This window comes from Schistocerca serialis, chromosome 8 (genome assembly GCF_023864345.2).
Source record: "Schistocerca serialis cubense isolate TAMUIC-IGC-003099 chromosome 8, iqSchSeri2.2, whole genome shotgun sequence".
In the NCBI taxonomy this organism is placed as follows: Eukaryota; Metazoa; Arthropoda; class Insecta; order Orthoptera; family Acrididae; genus Schistocerca; species Schistocerca serialis.
Window position 1 is genome coordinate 248174881 of NC_064645.1, and position 26050 is coordinate 248200930.

Below are 26050 nucleotides of genomic sequence, written 5' to 3' on the forward strand. Positions count from 1 at the left end.
TAGTTTGTATTGCCGTTTCAAATATACCGGTCATTTTTGAAACACCCTGTAGGTTAACTCACGTTGTTAGCAGATGACGATACCGTCAAGACTGTCTTCCCGAGAAACCTCTACGTGCCGTGATGTGACGTGACGGTACGTTGACGGCCAGTGTGAATGCCGCCATTTGAATCACATTGTAAAATATTTTGACGTGCCGTGATGGCCAGTGTGAATTAACAAACAACGGCGTCCCGAGATCATGTGACAATTTTAGCTTAATATTGACAACACACACAGAAAAAATTTCTAGTCTTTGGGAAGACACAAGGAGAACAATGTCATGTGCGTTGGAGAGAAAAAAAATGGGAACCCAACATTGCAGGACGAAGCAATTAATGTATTACTAGTTACCATACAACTCTCATCCCAAGTTATCTGTATGATGGGCAAATGTGGTGAAGCAGAATGCAATTTTTAACTAGACTGCAGTGCTTTTAATTGCAAATGCAAGCAAGAACGCCAAACGCTGTGTACATTTCTTCGGACAGGAAAGGGAAGTGAAGTGGTCTCACTCCACATGAAATAAACTGCACTTTCGCAAGAAATTTCGGTAGATGGCACAAAGTGAAATGCTGTCAGCGATCTGCGCCCGCTATTGAGTACTCGCAGTACGTGCCGTGGCGACAGCAACGAAACGCACTTTTCTGAACGTGAATAGCTCAAAGAAGATGTGGAAGTGCACATTAAAATTGGCCATTCGGCCGCGCGAGCAGCCCTTCCAGCCGGTTTTCTTTCTACACGCAGCCCCGTCGAGGACTTAACGGCTTACGCACTGGCGATTCAGCCGCTCTATCAACTGTGCACACCCTGTTCCAGCTATCGTTTGCAGCGATTCTCGTGCTTTTGATCCTACTTAAGCGCGATACTATGTCAGGCGTTCCTGTTTACTCCGTGGGGTGTGCTGTGTTTCTTGTTCTTTAACACAATGGACGACAGTAAAGTGGTCCAAAAGACAGTGGGGCACAAACGAGAAAACGAATTATTTAGTTAATTACACTTTAGATGGGATAGTGTTGCCTTTTAAGTGTATAAACAAATTTACTGATTTGAATTTTCCACGTACAACAAGAATATAGGTTCATGAAAAGTAGTTACCTTAAAAATATGAAAGGCCTTGTGTGCATTTGGGAAAACGTTTTTTTTTCGTCTGTCGTGCTGGTCGGAAGGACAGTGCGGTTGATAAGAAATTAATCCAGGAAACTCACATAAAAGATCCACTGCTGTGAGATTTGTATCTAATTTTTATAGCTACACTGTTTTCATCTATGAATGCGGGGTACGAGATGAAAGCTTGGTCCTGATTTCATTTCGGTGCACTGCTTCCTCGGGGCGTAAAGTCAATCCTGTATTCACTTCTCACGTCACTTACATTTTGATCAGAAATACTGCCGCTCAGCACTACCCTGTCATTCTCGCTAGCTTCAGCTGAATAGGCCCACTGTCATCATCTGAAGGCATTTTTTCAAACAGAAAAAGAAAAACTTCATTTTGCGAAAAACCACTTTGTGTAGTCAGAGCTGATGCTAAGAAAGGGAGTATGAAACAATATTTCCGAAATATCAAAACCTACTTACAAATAAGCTACTTTTCACTTACCTGTACTTCTGAATACTTGCAGAGGGTGACTCAAAAGTAGCTGTACACACTTTTTGGGTGTAAGGTATACATCAAAATAATCTACTTTTCACTTACCTGTACTTCTAAATACTTGCAGATGGTGACTCAAAAGTAGCGGTATACAGTTTGTGGGTGGAAGGTTCGCATCAAAATAGCAGTAAAACGTTAAATAAAGATCTTCCCGAAATTTCTTTGCTTCAGGGTTATGCGGTAGAGTAGGGACTACAGGTGCAACGCAAACAACACAAAATTAACTCTTCTCAGAAAGCAATGACACGAAGAAACCAGAAATTCAATTCAGCTACGTGCTGTATGTTTACTACACAACAAGTTGTTCAAATGTGTGTGAATTCCTAAGGGACCAAACTGCTAAGGTCATCAGTCCCTAGACTTACGCACCAATTAAACTAACTTATGCTAACAACAACGCACACACCCATGCCCGAGTGAGGACTCGAACCTCCGACGGGAAGTGCCGCACAGTCCGTGACATGACGCCTCAAACCGCGCGGCCACTCCGCTTGGCCGCAGAACATGTTCATTATAATGTCCATGTAGACGAAGACAGTGATGTACACGACGTCTTACCGTTCTCGGAATGTTGCATGCTCTGTTCATCATTCTGCACAGTTGCACAGCTATTTTCAATTCGCAGCTGTAGTTGTGTTACATTTTGAATTGTAACACGATTCACGAGTACCTTCAGACGGCCTATAGGTATAAATCCATGGTTTAAGGTTTGGAATTCTGGCAGGCCAAGCAACTGGTCCTTCTCATCTGCCCGCTTATTATCAGGATGAGAAATTTTGAGACACTCTCTGGCCTCCCGGCTGAAATGTGCAGGGGAAACGTCGACAAAGCAATATCAGTCGATATTCAGGCGAAGACAACACGTCAAACGCATGTACTGGCCCATGATCTAAAGTCTACCGAAAATGACATTATACATCACAGCTCGGAAATAAAGCAGTCTCAGACAAAAATTGCTTTAACATATTACTGTTACTTACACCCAAGAAGTGTCTACAGCTACTTTTGAACCACCTTGTAGATTAAACCATGTTATAACTAAAATGAAAATTTAGGAATTAAAGATATTATTTAAAATATGAAAAGTGCTAGCGATAACGACTTCAGTCAAATGTGGATTGTCCTGTAGTGAACAAGCTGAGAGAGAAATTCGCTGCATTTGTTGTGTCACCTACTAATGAACTATAGCGTGGCTGGACTGAAGGCCTATGTTTCGTGAAAGGTGACATTCAAAACAAGAAATAACGAGAATAGGAGAGAAATCACTGCCCTCAGACCATCCTTTTCTTGGTGATTAGTTAGAAAAATCCTTGCTCTTCAGATAGTTAACAGTTTATTAACCACGTGCGTTTCCCTGTGTCGCTTGAAGTTTGTTTCGTTCCAATGACTGACGAAATTTGTTTCAATGTGAATCCTTTCATTACTCATGCAAATCTTGTACGAAGAATAGCTTTAACAAACTTCAAAACCTGCATGAGAAATGGACTAACAACATATAAATTCGACTAAAGAAAAAGAAAGAAGGTGTGTGCAGACCACACAGTCTAGGTGAACGAAGCAGAGGACGCTAACATAGAACAGTTTTCGCAGTTGTTCGAAAGCCGTTGTGAATAAACTTTCGCTTCCTGTATTTTATTCCTGTTTATTTACTATGAAGGGTGATGATGATCATGTCTTCGCATCCGCATGTTGTGACACAATAACACAGTGTCTAACGCTAGACATTTTGACAGTATTAATTTTGTAATTTTGAGTAATGGAGTAATTTGTATATAATACACTCCTGGAAATGGAAAAAAGAACACATTGACACCGGTGTGTCAGACCCACCATACTTGCTCCGGACACTGCGAGAGGGCTGTACAAGCAATGATCAAACGCACGGCACAGCGGACACACCAGGAACCGCGGTGTTGGCCGTCGAATGGCGCTAGCTGCGCAGCATTTGTGCACCGCCGCCGTCAGTGTCAGCCAGTTTGCCGTGGCATACGGAGCTCCATCGCAGTCTTTAACACTGGTAGCATGCCGCGACAGCGTGGACGTGAACCGTATGTGCAGTTGACGGACTTTGAGCGAGGGCGTATAGTGGGCATGCGGGAGGCCGGGTGGACGTACCGCCGAATTGCTCAACACGTGGGGCGTGAGGTCTCCACAGTACATCGATGTTGTCGCCAGTGGTCGGCGGAAGGTGCACGTGCCCGTCGACCTGGGACCGGACCGCAGCGACGCACGGATGCACGCCAAGACCGTAGGATCCTACGCAGTGCCGTAGGGGACCGCACCGCCACTTCCCAGCAAATTAGGGACACTGTTGCTCCTGGGGTATCGGCGAGGACCATTCGCAACCGTCTCCATGAAGCTGGGCTACGGTCCCGCACACCGTTAGGCCGTCTTCCGCTCACGCCCCAACATCGTGCAGCCCGCCTCCACTGGTGTCGCGACAGGCGTGAATGGAGGGACGAATGGAGACGTGTCGTCTTCAGCGATGAGAGTCGCTTCTGCCTTGGTGCCAATGATGGTCGTATGCGTGTTTGGCGCCGTGCAGGTGAGCGCCACAATCAGGACTGCATACGACCGAGGCACACAGGGCCAACACCCGGCATCATGGTGTGGGGAGCGATCTCCTACACTGGCCGTACACCACTGGTGATCGTCGAGGGGACACTGAATAGTGCACGGTACATCCAAACCGTCATCGAACCCATCGTTCTACCATTCCTAGACCGGCAAGGGAACTTGCTGTTCCAACAGGACAATGCACGTCCGCATGTATCTCGTGCCACCCAACGTGCTCTAGAAGGTGTAAGTCAACTACCCTGGCCAGCAAGATCTCCGGATCTGTCCCCCATTGAGCATGTTTGGGACTGGATGAAGCGTCGTCTCACGCGGTCTGCATGTCCAGCACGAACGCTGGTCCAACTGAGGCGCCAGGTGGAAATGGCATGGCAAGCCGTTCCACAGGACTACAACCAGCATCTCTACGATCGTCTCCATGGGAGAATAGCAGCCTGCATTGCTGCAAAAGGTGGATATACACTGTACTAGTGTCGACATTGTGCATGCTCTGTTGCCTGTGTCTATGTGCCTGTGGTTCTGTCAGTGTGATCATGTGATGTATCTGACCCCAGGAATGTGTCAATAAAGTTTCCCCTTCCTGGGACAATAAATTCACGGTGTTCTTATTTCAATTTCCAGGAGTGTATGTTTTGTCACTATTTTGCAAATATTTCCTTTCGAATGAATATGATTATGTAAATTAAAGGAGATATCTAAACAAGAGTTATGTAATAACATGTAGTAAACACACTGGTCTGGTCAGGGCGATCTGCTATTGTGAACAGTCAAAGAGTATATTTGAAGTAGGGTGTATTGCCCCTGGGCGCGGACGCTCACATGGCAGTAGAGTCTGGCGCGCTCTCCTGAGCAACAGAGTCTGGTAGAAGCAAACAGGCGTAGTGGTTGCTAGCGGGATGAAGTGAGGCGCATTGTAAGCTACCAAACTGGAAAAATTGTGTGTTAAGGCCAGTTATAACTAAGGTGTTAATTGGTCACAGTGGAAAAGCAAACAGCATCAAGAGGAAAATAGTTCAAATGGCTCTGAGCACTATGGGACTTAACATTTGAGGTCATCAGTCCTTAGAACTTAGAAATAGTTAAACCTAACCAACCTAAGAACATCACATACATCCATGCCCTAGACAGGATTCGAACCTGCGACCTCAGCAGTTGTGCGGTTCCCGACTGAAGCGCCTAGAACCGTTCGGCCACCGCGACCGGACAGCATCAAGAGGAATTAATGTGAAAGAAGAGCACTATGGGCCCAAAATTGTTTATTGCAAAAGCGTCGTTAAAAAGAACCCGTTGTCATTCATTGTCGGAGATTATTGCCGTTCGCAGCACCAGCAGTCACTCACTTATGTAGACCAACTGTAATATTTAGAAGTGCATTAAGGATAGCCAGCGTAGTGGTTTGATATTGTTAATAATTACCAACTTAACCCCTTGACGCCGGGCGTCACGAATTCACATCATACTAGTGCGACTTCAATAAGATGTAAGGTTAACTGTTTTCCAGCACCAGGTGTCAGTAGGTGCAGATTCTACGCGAAACTGCCAACGCTTTTGGCATGTGCTGCCATGTACTGAGTGTTTCGGGTAAATCTAGAGCGACATAATTTTTGATTTTTTTTCTTCCATGAAGAAATAAAGTGAGGCATTAATGGGTTAATGTCAACGCTGTGTTAAAAGTGCCTAAATCTGAACAATTACCAAGTACAGTCCTATCAAGGGGGGTAGGACGTCAAACGGGCCGACTTGGAGCAGTGGAGGCACCACAGGACATTTTAATTTCCACTGTCTATAATTTTACAAATAAATTCATAATACTTTGTCAGCATGACCAGGAAGGATTCAGGATTCACACTCGTAGCAGTGGAAGTTCAAAAACATACCAAATTAATTTTTTTTAGATGTGAAATTTCATCATTTTTTCACTTACTATTGGCTGCATTTGTTGCTATGGGTACACTTTTCTTCATAAGCAAGAGAGATTCTTTGATGAATTTTGCACAGCATACAAACCATACTTACAGGTGTCTGAAACTCTAGAATCTATTTACTTTATGAAAATATGAAGGAGCTGTAACGTTTTAAAATTTTTGTTTAGAAAAAAATCAAATTTTGTAGTTAATTATGTCAATTTTTACCACAGTTTTTAATAGATTTAGAAAATTCTATAGTTTCATACACCTGTAAGTATGATTTGTGCTGTGCAAAATTCATCAAAGAATCTCTCTTACTTGTGAAGAAAAATGTACCTATAGCAACAAATGCAGCCAAAAGTAAGTGAAAAAATAATGAAATTTCATATCTAAAGAAAATTATTTTGTTATGTTTTTGCACTTCCACTGCTATGAGTGTGAATCTTGAATCCTTCCTGATCATGCTGACAAAGTTTTATTAATTTATTTGTAAAAGTATAGACAGTAGAAAATAAAATGTCCTGTGGTGCCTCTCCTGCTCCAAGTCGGCCCGTTTGACGTCCAACCCCCCCTTAAAATCTAGTGTCACTGCTAATGATAAAAAGAATAAAATCGCTGAATTAATTTAATACCGATAATTAGTTTAAAAAGGTGAAAGTTATCAAAACTTAAAAGATAATTGACACTGACAGTTAAAGATATGTGCTTTATTGGTCAGCGAAATCCTCACTTGAAAAACCAGTGTTCATAATCAGTGATTATGAAAAAGTAATTTCAATGATTTTTTAAAAATTATAGCACATCAGAAAGTTTAGTTTCTTGCGTTGTTATTAAGTTTTGCTCTCATTACCAAAATACACGCCAGTGTTATGTAAAAGTTAACCAGTAATTTTTTAATGAAAGTAACGCGCTAATAAGACATATTTTGCTTAACAGAAATTATTTATCTAAGAACGGTTACAACAGTAGAAATATTAACAGTAGGCATTATGGTAGACTGCAAAAAGCTATTTCTTACGCAAACTAATTAGCAGTCAAGTGCATATGCTTAGCTCAATGTCCTTTACTGATATATTTGATGTTGATAAATGCGATTTTGAATCTGTGCTTGAGTTGGTGTTATTGTGCCCGTTACACCTAGTTATCTCGCATTAATTGTTACATAAATAATTTTCCAAATTCTTTAACAACTAGACAATATTTTTCGCTCACACGGTGAGTTGGCGACCATTTTCTATAAGCATTGCCAACTAAAGTGAAATACATTCAACCTCATTATCTGAAATTTCACTAACTACTTTGCAGTTTTTATTATATGTTAAAATTCCATCGATTGCTCCTGCGTAAAGTAGTCACGCAATAACGATTTGGTTATAACTGATTCTACATTTTTTTATTTAATTGTTCTTCGAAACCGATTTTTTTCCCGTACAACAGGGACATTAGGAACACGCGACACCAATTATTTCAATTATCCGAAAGTACAGGTCCGTTATAATGTGTCTGACATTCACGAAGGTGTATGCCAAGATATGACATTCGCCGATTAGTGGCAACTAAGAGAACTTAATTTGCCCTGATAACATTAAAGGCATAATTAAATTGATCATATTGTAAGTAGGCTGTTTAGGTTTCTTTATTGGTAACGCCACGTAGCGCTCTGTTTTTCTTATATATCATCATTAAAAAAAAAAAAATGATATATAAGAAAAACAGAGCGCTACGTGGCGTTACCAATTAAAAAACCTAAACAGCCTACTTACAATATATACAACATAAGATTAACGATCGCACATTGTTCTTGTGGTCTTCAGTTGTTATTATGACCTGTTAAAGCCTCTTCATTTCTGCATACTAATGCAACCTACATCTATTGTTTCTGTTGTCCGTAGCCAAGCCATTGTCCTTCTCTACAATTACAACCCCTCCTCACTCCCTATTTCCGTCCATTATCAAACTGACGGTTCTTTGATTCGTTGATGGCTGAGAATGTTGCCTACGAAGCGGTCCCTCCCTCCAGTCAATCTGTGCCATAAATTTCATTTCTTCCCAGATAAATACAGAACCTCCTCATTGGACAGTATATCGACAGAAAATGTTTTAGGCAGACACTCTTCAAAATTCTGAAGTTAGATTAAACTTTCTTTCAGTAATTAGGGCTGTAACTCGCCCAATTTATCCGAGTTGGTGAGATTATACAGTAATTTGAGATTCATGAAACATTAATGAGGACGTTTTAAGCTTATGGCTTTTTTTTCATCTCGAAGTAGCACTTGGAACCTACGTTATCAATTATTCGCTACATACATTCCAATCCCTGTATTCCTCTACAGTTTTTACCCTCTATAGCTCCATGCAAATTATTCCGTGACGTCTTAACAGATGTCCGATCATCCTGTCCGTTCTTCTTGTCAGCGTTTTTCATATTCTCCTTCTCCCCCATTCTGAGGAGAACCTCCTCATTCCTTATGTTATCAGTCCACCTAATTTTCAGCTTTCTTCTCTAGCTGAGCATCTCAAAGGCTTAGATTCTTTTCTGCTCCAGTTTTCCCACAGCTCACTACCGACAATGCTGTGCTTGACACCTACATTCTCAGAAATTTCTTCCTCAAATTAAGACCTATGTTTGACACTGATAGACGTCTCTTGGTCAGGAAAATCCTTTTTGCCAGCGCTAGTCTGCTTTTTATTTCCTCCTTGCCCCGTCCGTCATGGGTTATTTTGCTGCCTAGGTAGCGGAATTACGTAACTTCATCTGCTTCGTGATCCCCAGTTCTGATGTTAAATTTCTCGCTGATCTCATTTCTACTACTTCTCATTACTTTTATTTTTCTTCAGTTTACTCTAAATCCGTGTTCTACACTCATTAGACTGTTCCTTCCATTCAACACATCCTGTACTACATCTTTCCTTTCATCGAGGATAGCAATGTCATCAGCGAATCTTATCATTGATATCCTTTCAGCCTGAATTTTAATCCCACTCTCGAATATTTCTTTTATTTCCATTATTGCTTGTTCGATTTGTAGATTGAAACAGCGGGGCAAAAGACTACATTCCTGCGTTACACGCGTTTTATTCCGAGGACTTCGTTCTTGGTCTTCCATTTTTATTGTTTCCTCCTCGTTCTTATTGTATATTACCTGTCTTTTCATGTAGCTTATCATGTTTTTTGCAGAATTTCGAATATCTTGCTTCATTTTACTTTGTTGAACTTTTTGTTCCTAATGACAAATCCAGTGAATGTGTCTCGATTTTTCTTCTGCCTTCCTTAAATTATCAACCACAACGTCAGGACTGTCTTTCTGATGCATTTACCTTTCCTGCGGCTATGTTATTTTATTCGGTGTTATTGAAATCATTTGTGCCATTGCACAACGTAATTTCTATTGTTATAAATGACGGGCATTCATGGTTTACCACATCCTATTTTGCCATACAAGCGGAATAACAAGCGAAATCAACAACATAAAATTTGTGATTATATCTCTCGTGATCGTTCGGAAGCAGGTTTGAAACGCAAATCAATTTGAAGTAAATTATAGCTATAATCTCGGAAGATGCGTTCCTTGGGAACAGAAATGTAAATAAAGCAACTGCTTATTTCCAGAATGAGATTTTCACTCTGCAGCGGAGTGTGCGCTGATATGAAACTTTCTAGCAGATTAAAGCAGTGTGCCGGACCGAGACTCGAAGGCAAAGATACCGAGTTCGAATCTCGCTCCGGCACACAGTTTTAAGCTGCCAGAAAGTTTCAATTACTTATTGATTAAATGATGAAGCTATTGAGAAAAGTATGGTATTTCTTATAAAATGTAGGAGAATGTTACAATTGTTCATAAGTTGTCGATACTGTACGAACCTAATGTTTCCATCGACGTCGTTACTGACTATATTTTAATCTCAGGAATGAAAAACGACACTTCACAGAATCATTTTCACAACTGGCTCGTTCAAGCACTAGTTCCACAGATACCATGCCACATGATGCAGTTAGATGGCTATTGTCACGTAATTAAAGCGACTGAAATGCACGCTACTAAATTACCGTAGTGAATGTAGCCTACGTGACGACCTAATAATCTAAATCCAGGCAAAGAACAAGAACTGCGCGTAATCTATATGGCATATTTATAGCTCACCAGTCCATTTTTGTGGAATTATTCATTTTAATGCAACTTCTTACAAAATTGGCGCAGATGCAATCATAGGGATCCGCAGTGGAAACAGACAGCTGGCTATAGTGCAAGAACGGTCCACCGCACATTGACTGTACTTTTCCAAGTCGAAATACGGAGACCGGAAGAGGAAGTCTGCAACCTTCCGCGGGAGACTCATTTCCAGCGGTCCCCAGAACGGTACTTAATACCGCAAAAACTGGCACGGGAAGTCCGCTCCTGTGCCAAAAAAGAAAAAGAGGCAACGGACGTGCAACTAATTAAAAGCAACCGCTCGCAGCAAGATGGATTGCCTTCCCTCCGCACGTCCAGAAGTCCACAGGCTCGTTGCGAGAGATGTCCACGTGCTGACTGCCCTTCAGCACGGGCCGGAAGCACGCCCACAAGTTGACCACTTAAGAACGCAGCAAAAGCTTCGCTTTTCAGAATTTTGTTTCTTTGATTCCATAAAATGGTACTACCCGAAGCAATGTATGAAGCTATAGAAAACAAATACTAATTGAAACTGGGTTATCTTCTCTGTATATAAAAGAAAGTGTCCTGACTGATTCCCTGACTGATCAGCGTCTAACCAAAACCGTTAAGAACAGAAAATAAAATTTGGGGAGGGTCTTGATCTTATACTGTAGGTATCAATTAAGGAGGTGAAATAGGGGATGGAAAATCTTTTGAAAATATGTCGCTATTAAGGAAATTCTGAAGCTAGAACTACGAAAAGTGGAACTGGTTTCCCGATCAGAAATAAAAAGATATGTGTTTCAGTGTTTTTCGGAATTGAATTCCTGAGGGGGTGAAATACTGAGTGAAAGTTTTTTTTTAAAATGAAACCTTGTTAAAGAACTAATAAAGCATTTTCAAAGCTACATCTATTAAAAGTAATGTTTGACTTCTCTGTTAAAAATAAAAAAATCCGTGTTTCATAGTATTTGGGAATTTAACCCCTAAGTAGGTGAAGTAGGGGAAGAAAAGTTTTATGAGAAAATTTCAGTATGAAAGCATTTTTATAGCTAATTATGCGAAAATTTGTATCTGTATTCTCGGGTACAAAAAAAATGTGTATATCAGTGTTTTGTATGTTCAACACCTAATAGGTTGAAATAGGGGATGAAAACTTTTATCAAAGTAGATCGCTATATTAAGATATTCTGAAGATAAATCTATGTAAACTGGTATTTGACTTCTCGGATAGAAATAAAGAAATATTTGTAAGGGGATGAAAGTTTCTGTGGAACACCCCAAGAACTCAAAAGGCAAGATTAAAAAACCCTCCGACTCTAGCTACCAGAATAGCTTTGGTCAGACGTACATTCGGGAAAGACCAAACTTCTATGGCCCTAATTAGCTTGAAAGTTTAGAAGGTGTTGCAGTTTGTGAGCTAAATCAAAGTAAGCTATTTAACAATTACCCCGTCAAGTCGGCTTTTTCAGAATTACATAGAAAAAGAAACAGCTCTTTAATATAGTAATGTTTCAGTAGCCGTAAAATACGTGTATAAAACAATGCGCGTAAGAACATACGAAGTGAATTAAATTTTTAAAACAATGTATAAGTCTTATAACAACAATTGCTTTACTAAATTTTAATACCCGTAGCTTCGTTTGCGTACTATAGATAACTGTTTGTACGATGTGTAGATTTACACGTGAGTAATAGGCGTAACAACATACAAATTCGATTAAAAAATCTGTGCAGACCATACACTATACGCGAGCGAAGCAGCAGGCACTAAGTTAGAAATCTGAATATAGTAAAGTATTCGCTGCTGTTACAAAGCAAGAAAGGAAGTTTAACCTAACTCAATACAGGGCAGGGTATCGGCCGCAAATTTGTTTTTAAGCTTGCAGGAATTAAACACAGAGAGTGAAAGGTTATTCACAACTAGTACAGAAGCTAGACTGCAGTTATAATAGTCGAAGGACATGAAAGCGAAGCAGTAGTTGAGAAGGGAGCGAGACAGAGTTATAGCTTGTCCCACATGTCATTCAATCTGTACAGTGAACAAGCAGCAAAAGAAACCGCGGAGAAATTTGGAAATCGAATTGAAGTTCAGTGAGAAGAGTTTAAAAGTTTCAGGTTTGCCGATGCCCATGTACTTCTGCCACAGACATCAAAAGACATTGGAGATTTATTGAACGGACCAGGCAGCGTCTTGAAAAGAGGTTATAAGTTGTACTTCAATAAAAGTAAAACACGTATCTTTGTATCACTTATACAACCAGTTTTAGTATAAGCATGCGGAAGCTGGAAAAAATATCCTAGAGGTTTTGAAGCAGTGATTGACTCTGATTAGAGGACTGGAAAAATATAACAGAATAATTTCACTGATTTAAAACAATTGGCGTTACTACAAATATAAAATCTGGAAGGATTTTATGTATTAGTCAGCTTTTGAGATCACAAAACACAGATTCATCGATAGCGTGGTAGAAAAATCCCCGGAAAGAAGACCGGCAGGACGGCCGAGAATGAAACACTTCGACAATGTAGAAATTGACGTTAACTTTTTGAAAATTGCCAGTTCGAGACACGACCTTAAAGAGACGAAAGTTTGGCTAAACAGTCAAGTTATCAGCAAAGAGCTTAGATAGTTTGTAATTATTTTATAATAACATTAATATTGTAAGTAAAATTTGACATAAAATGAACATCTGGAGAGCGATCATATTCTTTACGTAATTTTTTATTTAATTGTCTTCATCGCAAAACATTTTGTTCAAATTAAACGGTTTCTGCTTGAGACAGCAATATTCACAATCTACACTCCTGGAAATGGAAAAAAGAACACATTGACACCGGTGTGTCAGACCCACCATACTTGCTCCGGACACTGCGAGAGGGCTGTACAAGCAATGATCACACGCACGGCACAGTGGACACACCAGGAACCGCGGTGTTGGCCGTCGAATGGCGCTAGCTGCGCAGCATTTGTGCACCGCCGCCGTCAGTGTCAGCCAGTTTGCCGTGGCATACGGAGCTCCATCGCAGTCTTTAACACTGGTAGCATGCCGCGACAGCGTGGACGTGAACCGTATGTGCAGTTGACGGACTTTGAGCGAGGGCGTATAGTGGGCATGCGGGAGGCCGGGTGGACGTACCGCCGAATTGCTCAACACGTGGGGCGTGAGGTCTCCACAGTACATCGATGTTGTCGCCAGTGGTCGGCGGAAGGTGCACGTGCCCATCGACCTGGGACCGGACCGCAGCGACGCACGGATGCACGCCAAGACCGTAGGATCCTACGCAGTGCCGTAGGGGACCGCACCGCCACTTCCCAGCAAATTAGGGACACTGTTGCTCCTGGGGTATCGGCGAGGACCATTCGCAACCGTCTCCATGAAGCTGGGCTACGGTCCCGCACACCGTTAGGCCGTCTTCCGCTCACGCCCCAACATCGTGCAGCCCGCCTCCAGTGGTGCCGCGACAGGCGTGAATGGAGGGACGAATGGAGACGTGTCGTCTTCAGCGATGAGAGTCGCTTCTGCCTTGGTGCCAATGATGGTCGTATGCGTGTTTGGCGCCGTGCAGGTGAGCGCCACAATCAGGACTGCATACGACCGAGGCACACGGGGCCAACACCCGGCATCATGGTGTGGGGAGCGATCTCCTACACTGGCCGTACACCACTGGTGATCGTCGAGGGGACACTGAATAGTGCACGGTACATCCAAACCGTCATCGAACCCATCGTTCTACCATTCCTAGACCGGCAAGGGAACTTGCTGTTCCAACAGGACAATGCACGTCCGCATGTATCCCGTGCCACCCAACGTGCTCTAGAAGGTGTAAGTCAACTACCCTGGCCAGCAAGATCTCCGGATCTGTCCCCATTGAGCATGTTTGGGACTGGATGAAGCGTCGTCTCACGCGGTCTGCACGTCCAGCACGAACGCTGGTCCAACTGAGGCGCCAGGTGGAAATGGCATGGCAAGCCGTTCCACAGGACTACATCCAGCATCTCTACGATCGTCTCCATGGGAGAATAGCAGCCTGTATTGCTGCGAAAGGTGGATATACACTGTACTAGTGTCGACATTGTGCATGCTCTGTTGCCTGTGTCTATGTGCCTGTGGTTCTCTCAGTGTGATCATCTGATGTATCTGACCCCAGGAATGTGTCAATAAAGTTTCCCCATCCTGGGACAGTGAATTCACGGTGTTCTTATTTCAATTTCCAGGAGTGTATAATGAAAGTTAAAGAAGAAAGCATTACCATCCACTACATTAAGAGATTAAAAAATGAAACAGAAGTTGTAACATAACCGCTATATATCTCTTATTCTACTACACTGCAGCAAATCATAAACATAAAAATGACACGAGTCAAAGTTGACGTGCATTCTTCGGCCAGAATATATAGAAAGCAAATGCAGTGCCAGAGGTTGTTGATGCGTTCATAACGTACATATAATTGAACACAAAATAATTAAAAGGAGATTCATTTAGAGGTACAATTAAAAATATTCTTGTATTGCTATATTCAAAATTTCAAAGAATGTATTCCTGTCAAAGTTATGCAAAGCTTTCTCTAGACCTACAAATACGTTTGCCTTTCTTACTCCTGTCCTCTTAAGAGAAGTCGCAGAGTCAGTTTTGCCTGTTACCACGTTTTTCTGGAACCCAAACAGATTTTCCATCTTCCGTAAGTAATTCGTGTCAGAATTTGGAACCATGACGTACTGAAATGTTAGTTCGATAGTATTTTCTCCTGTCAACTCCTGCTTTCTTGAGAATTGGAATCATTACATTGGTCTTGAAATCGGAGGATATTTCGCCTTTCTGATACATCTCACGCGCCAGGTGGCATAGCTTTGTCAATGCCAATAAATCTGAGGGAATTTCGTCTACTCCAGGGGCCTTCTCTTGATATTCACACAGCTGCTTTCTTTTCTCTAAAGGTCTGTTTAATCTTCTTATAGGAGGTAATTTTCTTTCCCTTAGTTAAGCAAGATTCTACAGCCTTCCATTTGTCCTCTATCATTTCTTGATTAGCTGTTTTGCATGTTTTTCAATGTCATATTTTAGACGTCTGTCTTCCCTTTCACCTGCTTCACTTGCTGCGTTTTTATTCTCATCCATTCGGCAATTAGATTCAGTATCTTCTTTGTGATACTAGTCCTTATCTTTTTACCTATTCCATCCTCTGCTTAATCTCTCATAATTGTCAATTCCTCTTTTACTGCATTGATTTGCTCTGTTTCAGTCAAATATTGCCTAGTGCGCTTCCTTAATCTAACTGTCTATGGCCCTTTCAACTTACACATGTCGTATGTCCCTAAATTTCTTTTATCGATTAATTAACTACTCATTCACAGTTCATAACCAGTAAAATTCTTCTCACTATATATCGCCCATCTCATGTTCATCTACTGTATTATATTATATATAATATACAGGGTGTATCAAAAAGAATCATCCGATTTAAAAAAAATCATAACTATTGTGTTACGTGAACTATATGCGTGAACAACGTACCTTTGGAGAGAGCAAACCCTCGAGTTTTACATGGTTCCTGCTAGGTAGCAGCAGTGTGCGCCCACTTCAGTTAGAGCAAAAATTGGTCCGGGACAATAGAAGGCGTTTAGGGTTCTACGGTTAGGGCAGTGCGGATCAGTAATAACTGTTCAGCGTGACTTTCGTAGTAGGTATGGTGCGGATCCTCCTACTGCACAGAGCATTAGACGATAGTATGAACAGTTCAGAGAAACAAGTTGTTTGTTTAAAGGCAAATCGCCGGGCCATCCCCGTTCCCGACTGTCTGACACAGATGTCAACCGCATTCGTACATCATATCTCGAGATGCATCAGAATTTTCTTTTCCCACAGTTAAAGACTGATTCTAAGGACTTCATTTACCAACAAGATGAGACACCACCACACTGGCATCAGGAAGTGCGGGATTTTTTTATATCAAAGGATTACCGAACAATGAGGGATCGGTCGCACTGGAATAAATGATTCAGCCTTACATTACTGGCCTCCAAGCTCACTGGACCTGACTGTATGTGATTATTTCTTGCGGGGATTTATAAAAGACTCTACATGTATGCCTCTGCTACCAACAATGACATGAATGAACCGAGACATCGCATAACAGCAGCTGTGGAAACTGTAACTCAAGACATGCTAGCTGCAATGTGGGAACAATTTGAATACCGCATTGACATATGCCGTGGAAATTCTACCAACTGGATTGCTTTTTCAGTCCTTTCCTCCAGTCCATATTGTCCTACAATTTACCTTCTCTTCGTTTTTCTGCCATCGAATTCTAATCCTGATTTAAGGACCTGACAGTGAATATTAGCAGCTCTTAATAGATGATGCAGCCATCTATAATCTGAAAAAGCTGCACATATATTCAGTCAAAGCTTGATACGATTTGAAAGGGCGTCTCTGGAGATGATATTCACAGATAAGAATGGAAACTCAATTAGTAGTTCAATATTTCGAGCACGGCCTTTCGTCCAAGAAGTTTTAACCAAAGTAAACACCGGCAGTCTAAGGTTATATTTTAGTATTAACTGATAATTAATTACAAATACATGGCGGGGTGGTACAGTTGAAAGTGCAAGTTGCTAGCGTGGGAGATAGAAGCTAGATCTGGTTCGAACCTGAGCCCAGGATTTACTGCCGTTGTTCTGGAACACTGGACAGACTTAGTACTGCCTTCGGGCAGCTTTATACATTCTCCAATGCGAGAGCGTTTTCCGCATCTCTCACAGAAACGCAATAGACAAACAAAACGCACAGCAAAAAATAATTCAGATTGCCTACCAGACGTAGCTCCTTTACGGCCTGTCAGCTGTGGGTATAAGCTGTGTATTCAGCAACGGTATTTAAAAAAAGTGATGGGCAGATAATAGCTGTATGATTGTCCATCATTAATGAGCCCTGTCAAAGTAGTAGAAGGAAAGACGATTAATTACAAACACTTTACAGACGCATCTCTCAGTTGCAACGTACCTAGGGAAAGTTCTTAAGTATAAAAAGTCAACGACGTTGGAAAGTTAGACCTACTCCATCAGCGGATGAGGGGTGGAGTGCAGCAGCTGGAAAAGGGATTCTTTCGCTTGGGCCGGGTACTGGCATACGTCCTGAGTTTTCACAGCGCTTCACAGAGAGATGGGTGAAACCAAAGTTGGTGGCGGAACCCTCTGCAGTAGACGAGATCCTCTGCAAACATCGTCGCTTGGACTGAAAGCACAGACGGCCCTCAGGAACTGCCCAGGGCACGCTCTCAAATCTGCACCTTCAGAACTTTGAGTAAAAACTTTCCGTAAAGCAGACGCTCACTCGAAGATGGTGAAAGAGCTACATTTTGCCGTAATATACTTATTACGCTACTACGTACTGGTGAAAGTCAAACTCACTGCTCGACTGCTGGTGGAGGAATCGGTAACAAGTTCAGAAGTACACTGTGGAAGAATGTCAATGGTAGAGTATTGCCAGTGCTCAATCACTGACGACACAGTCATAAAGCGGTAATGTTTGGCTCGTGTTAATATCTCTCAGATTGCAAGACAGATCCTAAAAGCCAACAATACATCCTTTATTTAGCGAACGAACACTATTTCATGTCGTAATCCCGTTATGAGATTTAGGTCCTTTTTCCTGTTTTTGTCATCATTTCAAGTGGTCTGATGCGACCCACAACGGTTTTCTCTCTTGTGCCAATAGCTTCATCTCAGATTAACATCTGCATCAAACATTTTGAATTATTTGTTTTAGTGAAACACCTGGCAGATAAAACTGTGTGCCGGAGCAGGACTCTAACCTTGAACTTTTGCCTTTCGCGACAAAGCGCTCTATCGACTGAACAATCTCGTCTTCGTAGCTCTACTTCCGTGAATACCTCATCTCCTACCTCCCAAAGTGCACAGACGTTCTCTTGCATACCTTGCAGGATGATGATGATGATGATGATGATGATGATGTTTCGTCTGTGGGGCGCTCAACTGGAACGTTTATCAGCGCCCGTACAAATTTCCAATCTTTACTCAGTCCAATCTCGCCACTTTCATGCCGGCCGGGGTGGCCGAGCGATTCTAGGCGCTTCAGTCCGGAACCGCGCGACTGCTACGGTCACAGGTTCGAATCCTGTCTCGGGCATGGATGAGTGTGATGTCCTTAGATTAGTTAGGTTTAAGTAGTTCTAGGTTCTAGGGGAGTGATGACCTCAGATGTTTAGTCCCATAGTGCTCAGAGCCATTTGAACCATTCTGAACCCCTTTCATGGATGAAGATGGAATGATGAGGATAACACAAACACCCAGTCCCCCCGCGACGCTGTGATCCAGAGGCAGCAATGCTAACCACTAGACCACAAGCTGCCGACATACCTTGCAGGATGTAACATCCACGAGATAAATTTTAGCCACAGTGCGACGAGAGGAAATTATGACTCTAACAATTATAAACATTATCTATTCAACATACGAAAAACAGTGAAAACGATGATAAGTATTAATTATTTATGTAATATTTTATGATGTAATTGGACATATCGATGTGTATCATACAAAGACAATGATAATTGTAAATTCCTTTTATGATCTGCGTTTGTCTTCCTTTGTTTCTTTACCTTTTGTTGGTTGGCTTTTGCAAGTTGCGGACGCATATCAGACTGAGGTCTGTTAAGAAATTGTAATTATTTGTTAATTATTACTTGAGAATAGAGATCATTATTATTATAAATATGAGTGAATAATTATTTGTAACTTTAATTCCGATTTCAGTAAGCATTATCTGTGTTAATTATTTCTTTCCGCTGCAAGGAGCGCAGCCATTGATGATAGCGATTTGTACCGCGTTTTTGTCTATGTTTTCTACATCTACATCTACATCTACATGATTACTCTGCAATTCACATTCAAGTGCTTGGCAGAGGGTTCATCGAACCACAATCATATTATCTCCCTACCATTCCACTCCCGAATAGCGCGCGGGAAAAACGAACACCTAAACCTTTCTGTTCGAGCTCTGATTTCTCTTATTTTATTTTGATGATCATTCCTACCTATGTAGATTGGGCTCAACAAAATATTTTCGCATTCGGAAGAGAAAGTTGGTGACTGAAATTTCGTAAATAGATCTCGCCGCGACGAAATACGTCTTTGCTTTAATGACTTCCATCCCAACTCGCGTATTATATCTGCCACACTCTCTTCGCTATTACGTGATAATACAAAACGAGCTGCTCTTTTTTGCACCCTTTCGATGTCCTCCGTCAATCCCACCTGGTAAGGATCCCACACCGCGCAGCAATATTCCAACAGAGTACGAACGAGTGTAGTGTAAGCTGTCTCTTTAGTGGACTTGTTGCCATCTTCTAAGTGTCCTGCCAATGAAACGCAACCTTTTGCTCTCCTTCCCCACAATATTATCTATGTGATATTTCCAACTGAAGTTGCTCGTAATTTTTCCTTAGAAAAAAAATCAAATGTTTGCTTGATGAAGTCTAAATAGTGCACAATACGAAATTAAAGATTAATAAGCATTTCAAATACTTATCCTATTTCCTCTAACAATAGAAAGTCTCTATCAATTGTCTGCCGCCATCTTAACAATTATTTCAGCGGCGAATTCAAATTACGCAACTATGCAGACATAAATGCCGAAGGTAATAAAAATGTGTAAAAATAAGTGTGCACCGGTGGTCACTTTAATGAAAATAATTCGAATCAGATTGGTTCTTTACAAACAGTGCTCATAGCACGATCCTTATAACCAACTTTTCTAGCTGATGTATGGAGCCGAAATTAATTAAGCACGAGTTGAGAAGAATATTGTTTCAGGCAACATACGTCAGTGTTGTGCGCGGCTGATATTCGGTGGTTTTAATGATCATTTTGCTGAAATAACTGCTTCCATCATAATCAATAGTTGTATGAACTGTGACTTAGTGACACTTACACAACTTACAGACAACACTTTAACACGACGTTAACTTGGAGTTCTTTAGCAACTTGACCAAATCTTTAGCCGGGAGAAAAATTATTTCACAGCGAACGCCACAAGGACCAGCACTCCTGGAAGGAATGATACTACGGAGACATGGCTTAACCACAGTCTGGGGGGTTGTTTACAGAATGAATTAATTTAGATTTATTAATTTAACCTTTTTCTACCCTTACATGTTTTTCGATTACGCCTTGGAAGAAATTTCCTAATGTCTACATGAACCATCATTCCATTTCTTCTTTTAGTCTGTTTCCACATATTCCTTTCCTCGCTTATTGTGCGGAATCTGCGGAATATGCCATTTGGTTTCTTATCTGTCCAACATTTCTCTAATAAACAACACCCCTTATTATCGAATCTCATTCTCTGATCTTCCTTTCCAGTTTTTCCTACAATCCGTGATTCACATCCATAGTCTGTGTTCCAGACATACATTCTCAGAAATTTCTTTCTCCTATTAAAGCCAATGTTTGATACCAGCAGACTTCTTTTAACGATGAATTTCCTCTTTGCCTGGGCTAATCTGCTTCTTAAATCCTCATATTTTGGTCCATCGTGCGTTATCTTGATCCCAAAGAAGGAAAATTGATTCATTTCGTCTGTTTACTGCATGGTCTTCAATTCTGATGCTGTGTTTATTGCTAATCGCATTTCGGCTATTCCTCCATATTTCATCTTCCTTTCGTTTCTTCTCAATTCAGTTGCTGTGGTCAGCAGACCAAGTCATTTTCACAAAGGACTGCAATGTCATCGCCGGATCTCATCATTGTTATCTTTAGGCATTTCTAAAATCACCGGTGGAAATGTTAACCAAACGACTGTTGAAGTTGATATGTAGATGAAACCTGGTAGTGGACGGGGCCATAATCAGTTACTACTGGTTCCCTTTAGCAATCACGCACATTTATTTTTAAAACGGTAATTCCAGACTCAGCAATAAATAAAGATGTCACACATTATCAATGAAGGAATGAACAACTGTGTAGTTAATAGTGCTTTCAGTGCGTTACAATTTACCAAATGAGCATAAAATACAGACACAGCAAATAATGTTTTAAAAGAAGCGAATGTGATCCCAATTAGAATTTTAAGGCAAGTAACCACAGTCACGGCTGAAGGCCTTTAATGCCAAGAACGGCAATTATAAAAAAAGTTAACAAACATACTGTAAAACATGAATGCAATAACAAAAGTTAATTTAAAAAGACAAGCAACTCATCACCAAACATGTGATACAAGATTATGGTAAACTTGGTATCACAATCACTTAAACCTGCAGTAACGACAGGAATGGCAATTATATAATTTTTTTTAAAGAAACATATAGTTAAACAGCAAATACAACAGTAAAGGTTAATTTAAAAGGACAAGCAACTGACCACCAAGCAGGTGAGACAAAATTATGGTAAACTTGGTAGTACAATCATTTAAACCTGCTGTAACTCAAAGAATTGCAATTATATAAAAAAATTTAGAAACATACAATAAAACAGCAAATACAATAATAAAACAGTCACAGGCGGTGCAGCAGGAATCGACCTCTCAGTAGGTCTGGCAAAAAACACTTTCGCGAGTGATGAGATAGGCAGCCAAGAGTTGCATTCACCTCAAAAGATGGTATCTCAGACTAGTGGCAGCCCAACGAATGACTAATGATAATCTTGCTGAGGCTATCTGGCGTCCAATAAACCAAATGCAAAGATGTAAAAATACGCCAAAGCCAGAACTGGCGGTCTGAACTCCGCCTGCAGAATATTGTGCTTGGAGTGCTCAGAACGAGAAAGGAATCACTGCCACCAGAGTAGAAGAATCGTCAACCAACCTAAAATCAAGAAAGCTGTTAAAACTACACGCCTCACTGGACAGCAGCGGCAAGGCGAAGAAACGTACACTGCCGTTACATACACTAACCCCCAGGGCAGGTAACTGAGGCGTTAGCAGCCACGAGGCAGGAAAAATACTGCTGGTTGAACTTAACAAATAGTAACAAACTGAACGCAATAAATAGTAATTAGAAGTCCAGGAAAGCGAATCAGATCCGCCTTCCCCGAGCACTCCACTCGCTGCTCTTCGCCTGGGCAACACTACGAGCAGCAACACGAACCCAAGTCACTGGAGAATCGCAAGATCTCACAATGGTGGAGGTTTCTCTATTGGAATCCAAATGCACTCAACTTAAAGCTTGCAGGATCCAGTTTATAACGAGGTCGTGCACCCTCGTGACCACAAGCCTTCGATCCAGCAGTCCATGCGCGCCTCCAGCGGTCCCAGCATGTTCGCGCACTGTGCGGACCTGGCTCCTCCTGAGTCCCCCGACCTGCACACTGACACGACCTGGAAGAACAACAGCGTCGCCCCAAAGATAGGGCCACAGTTACTACATATCGATAACCGCCCCTGCTGCCACTAGCGGACAGGCAATGCTTGCAAAAGCAAGTGGCGCCAGTCAACACGAGAAGAAGACAAACAACCGCAACTGTGTCAACTAAACGATACGGTCTGGCCTCCAACAGAGAACAGAAACCTGCAAACAGCACCAAAGCGAGCCGCAACATGGCTCAGTATAATCTGAGAAAAGGATCATACCATTACATCTCCGGAAAAATATCCTCCGCACAATCCTGAAGATAGCAAGGAGAGATAAATATGAGATCTATGGCACAATCAGCTTAACACCGCATGCATCCAAGCTACTGAAAAGAATAACATACAGAAGAATTGGAAAAGAAAACTGAGCATCTGTTAGAAGATCATCACTTTGGCTGTAGGAAGCTAAAGGCAGTAGGGGATCATGAAATGTATTCACAGTTGTGGGTACAAACAACCATCAGCTGTATAAGGGAATGACGACTGTGAAGACCAGTGCCGGACCAGGACTCGATCTCGGATTTTCCGCTTTACGCGAAAGGTAGCCTTACTCGGTTTAGTTATCCGTGCACGACCCACAGCCAAAGCAAAACTTCTCACAGCTTCAGTTAAGCAGCTACAGTACTACTAAACTAGTTTTGAAACTAAAAAAATGAATAATGTAACACATTTCAAATGGTTCAAATGACTCTGAGCACTGTGGGACTTAACTTCTGAGGTCATCAGCCCCTAGAACTTAGAACTACTTAAACCTAACTAACCTAAGAACATCACACACATCCATACCCGAGGCAGGATTCGAACCTGCGACCGTAGCGGTCGCGCGGTTCCAGACTGTACCGCCTAGAACCGCTCTGTCACTCCGGCCGGCTAACACATTTCAATCGCAGCTTTAAATACTTGGTTACTTGCAATACTGACAGGTTTCGAAAGATATAGCAATTCGTAATCAGCCCCTCTGTAGTAAGCACGCCAAATCAACACACCAAATAACCTCCGCTATCTGTAGGTGGAGACTGTGCCTCACAAGTTACGAATACCATTAGAGCAAATGGGCCACTTGAATACAACATACAGAAAGAGCAGTTACACATATGCTATACGACTGAATACATAAGAAATATAACCACTCAATGGGCATTAAAAATGAAATGCTTACCAAGGAGAATTATTATTTAAGCTATACTTGGCAGTGCAGCGGACTTGATAATACGACAGTCTATGTAACGTCAAAGGCAAAGCACAATCAAAGCTCCCTCAGGACAAAACGACAAAACGTACTAAGGCTCACGAGATCCAACCTGGCCCTGACGCGCATGTGAGATGTCCGTAAATCGTCAGTGAACAGGCATCCGCAACCTGAAGCCTGTCCACTGCAATGCGTGACGCCTCGGCACTCTTCCACAACAGGCCACGTACCGAACAGGAGTTCTAGCGCAAGACCTGGCGGGAAAGACTCTCTCCGCCGTGCGGCGTTCAAGATTCTGTTTTTCTTTTCGCCCATGCTACGGGCCGCGTGCGCCAACAAGGTCTTTGACCGGTCTCATCAGGTGTCGATAGCAGCCGACGCACCGCTCACGATGTAACATATAGACGCTTTCGACTACTACAAAAAATTGTTTGAAATTATTCGCCGCTTTGCATATTTATTTTTATACTTGTGTCAACTTTCTTTAAGGGGGGAAACCACATTAGAGGCTCTTTGACACTGATTCTTAGGGATTTTTTTGGGTGTGAAGAATTAATTAGAATTTAATCAAATTTTGACATCATTTAATTCCTATTTCGAACAGTTTTTGTGAATTTTTTTGAATAATTTCAGCCAAAAACAACAAAGTTAGGCTGTGATGTCCGCTGAAGTTTGTGAGTATAGTCCTCCAATTGCGTCTGAAACCAAAAAGGTTATGATTTTACATTAATAACTGATTTTCTAAGAATATGAACGTCAACGCAGGTGAAAACAATGAAAATTAAAAATTTTCAAGGCTTTGGAACAATTTACTTCGATTTTCACGATTTTTTCCCTAATTACGCGAACAAAAATAACCTTAAAATCATGATATCATCTCACAAGTTGGTTCATGTAATTCACAATTTTATAAAGAATCATACTATCAATTTTAATAATGATCGGTTCTATACTTTTTTGAGTTAGAGTGCACGCAAATGCGAAAAAAGTCATTTCGAGATAAATGTGTTTGAAAAAAAAATTCTCGAAATTTAGAAATTCAAGGAAGTTAACAATAATGTAAAATGCTTACCGACTAACCTGCGATTCCAACACCATAAAGTAATCCTTCTTCCTGCTAGGCTTCGTTTTGCGCTTGCAGCAGTGATTTCCGAGCTATCCGACCTTTCGATTTCAATGAACTACGTCGATTCTGCCGGCTCCCGCACATTCTCCATTTATTCGGCATAATTGAAGCTTTGCGTGCATACTACCATTCCTGCCTCGTTCAAGCCCATCACAAGGGCTGAATTTCCTTCATTGAATAAGCCCGCTGCTAAATACGATGCCAATTCAACGACTTTTAGTCCGGAGTGCTAGTGTTTAGGAGCTAATCGCCAAATAGCGGAATTAAAACTTTCATTCACATTTTGTGTGTGGCCACCTAAACATCTCTTTAGTAATTCACCCCTTGATAAAGCTTCGTATATTGGAAGATCTGCACTTGGTTCTATGCTGATAAAATCTAAACGAATGCGAATTTCACTTTGAAATTTTGACAGCGTATTCTTTGATAGTTAAGCTAACAACTTGTCTAATAAAAATAGAGTTTTTTTTGTACTTCCTAATGTAGTTTCCCCCCTTAAAGTCTTCTGTTTGGTTTGTCTTTTCCAAATAAAATTATACTTACCTTTAATAAAATGTACTGGAAATCAGAAGCACCACTCATTCGCAGTAACGTTATGAGTTTTGTGGCGGAATACCCAGGAAAGACTAATATGGGAGCACTGCTCATCTTAATTTTGACGCTTTTTTAGAAAAGCATTTTGAAGCAACTGAGGTTTCCAATCGAAGCATGAAGGCAAAATATTTAGGTTATAATAACGTGTTTCACTTAAGAAATTATGTTTTGATTATTACTAATTAAAGATAAAGCGTTAATTGTCGTAATACTTCATGAAGAAAGAATATGGTCTTAGTTTTCGGCATCGTCAGATCAAACGAAACTGTTTGATACACATCACAACATTGTTTGACTTTGGTTTTACAATTTTTCTAGTAATGTTAGTTTTTGTATGTTTTCAGTACTTCTCCCCGATTTTTAATCTGGTTGTATTGATATATTATTAGATGAAACCATATGGTTCCAGAGATCTTTTCAAGTCTCAAACAACTATGATAAGTATTTGTATATACAGACTGAAACGACGA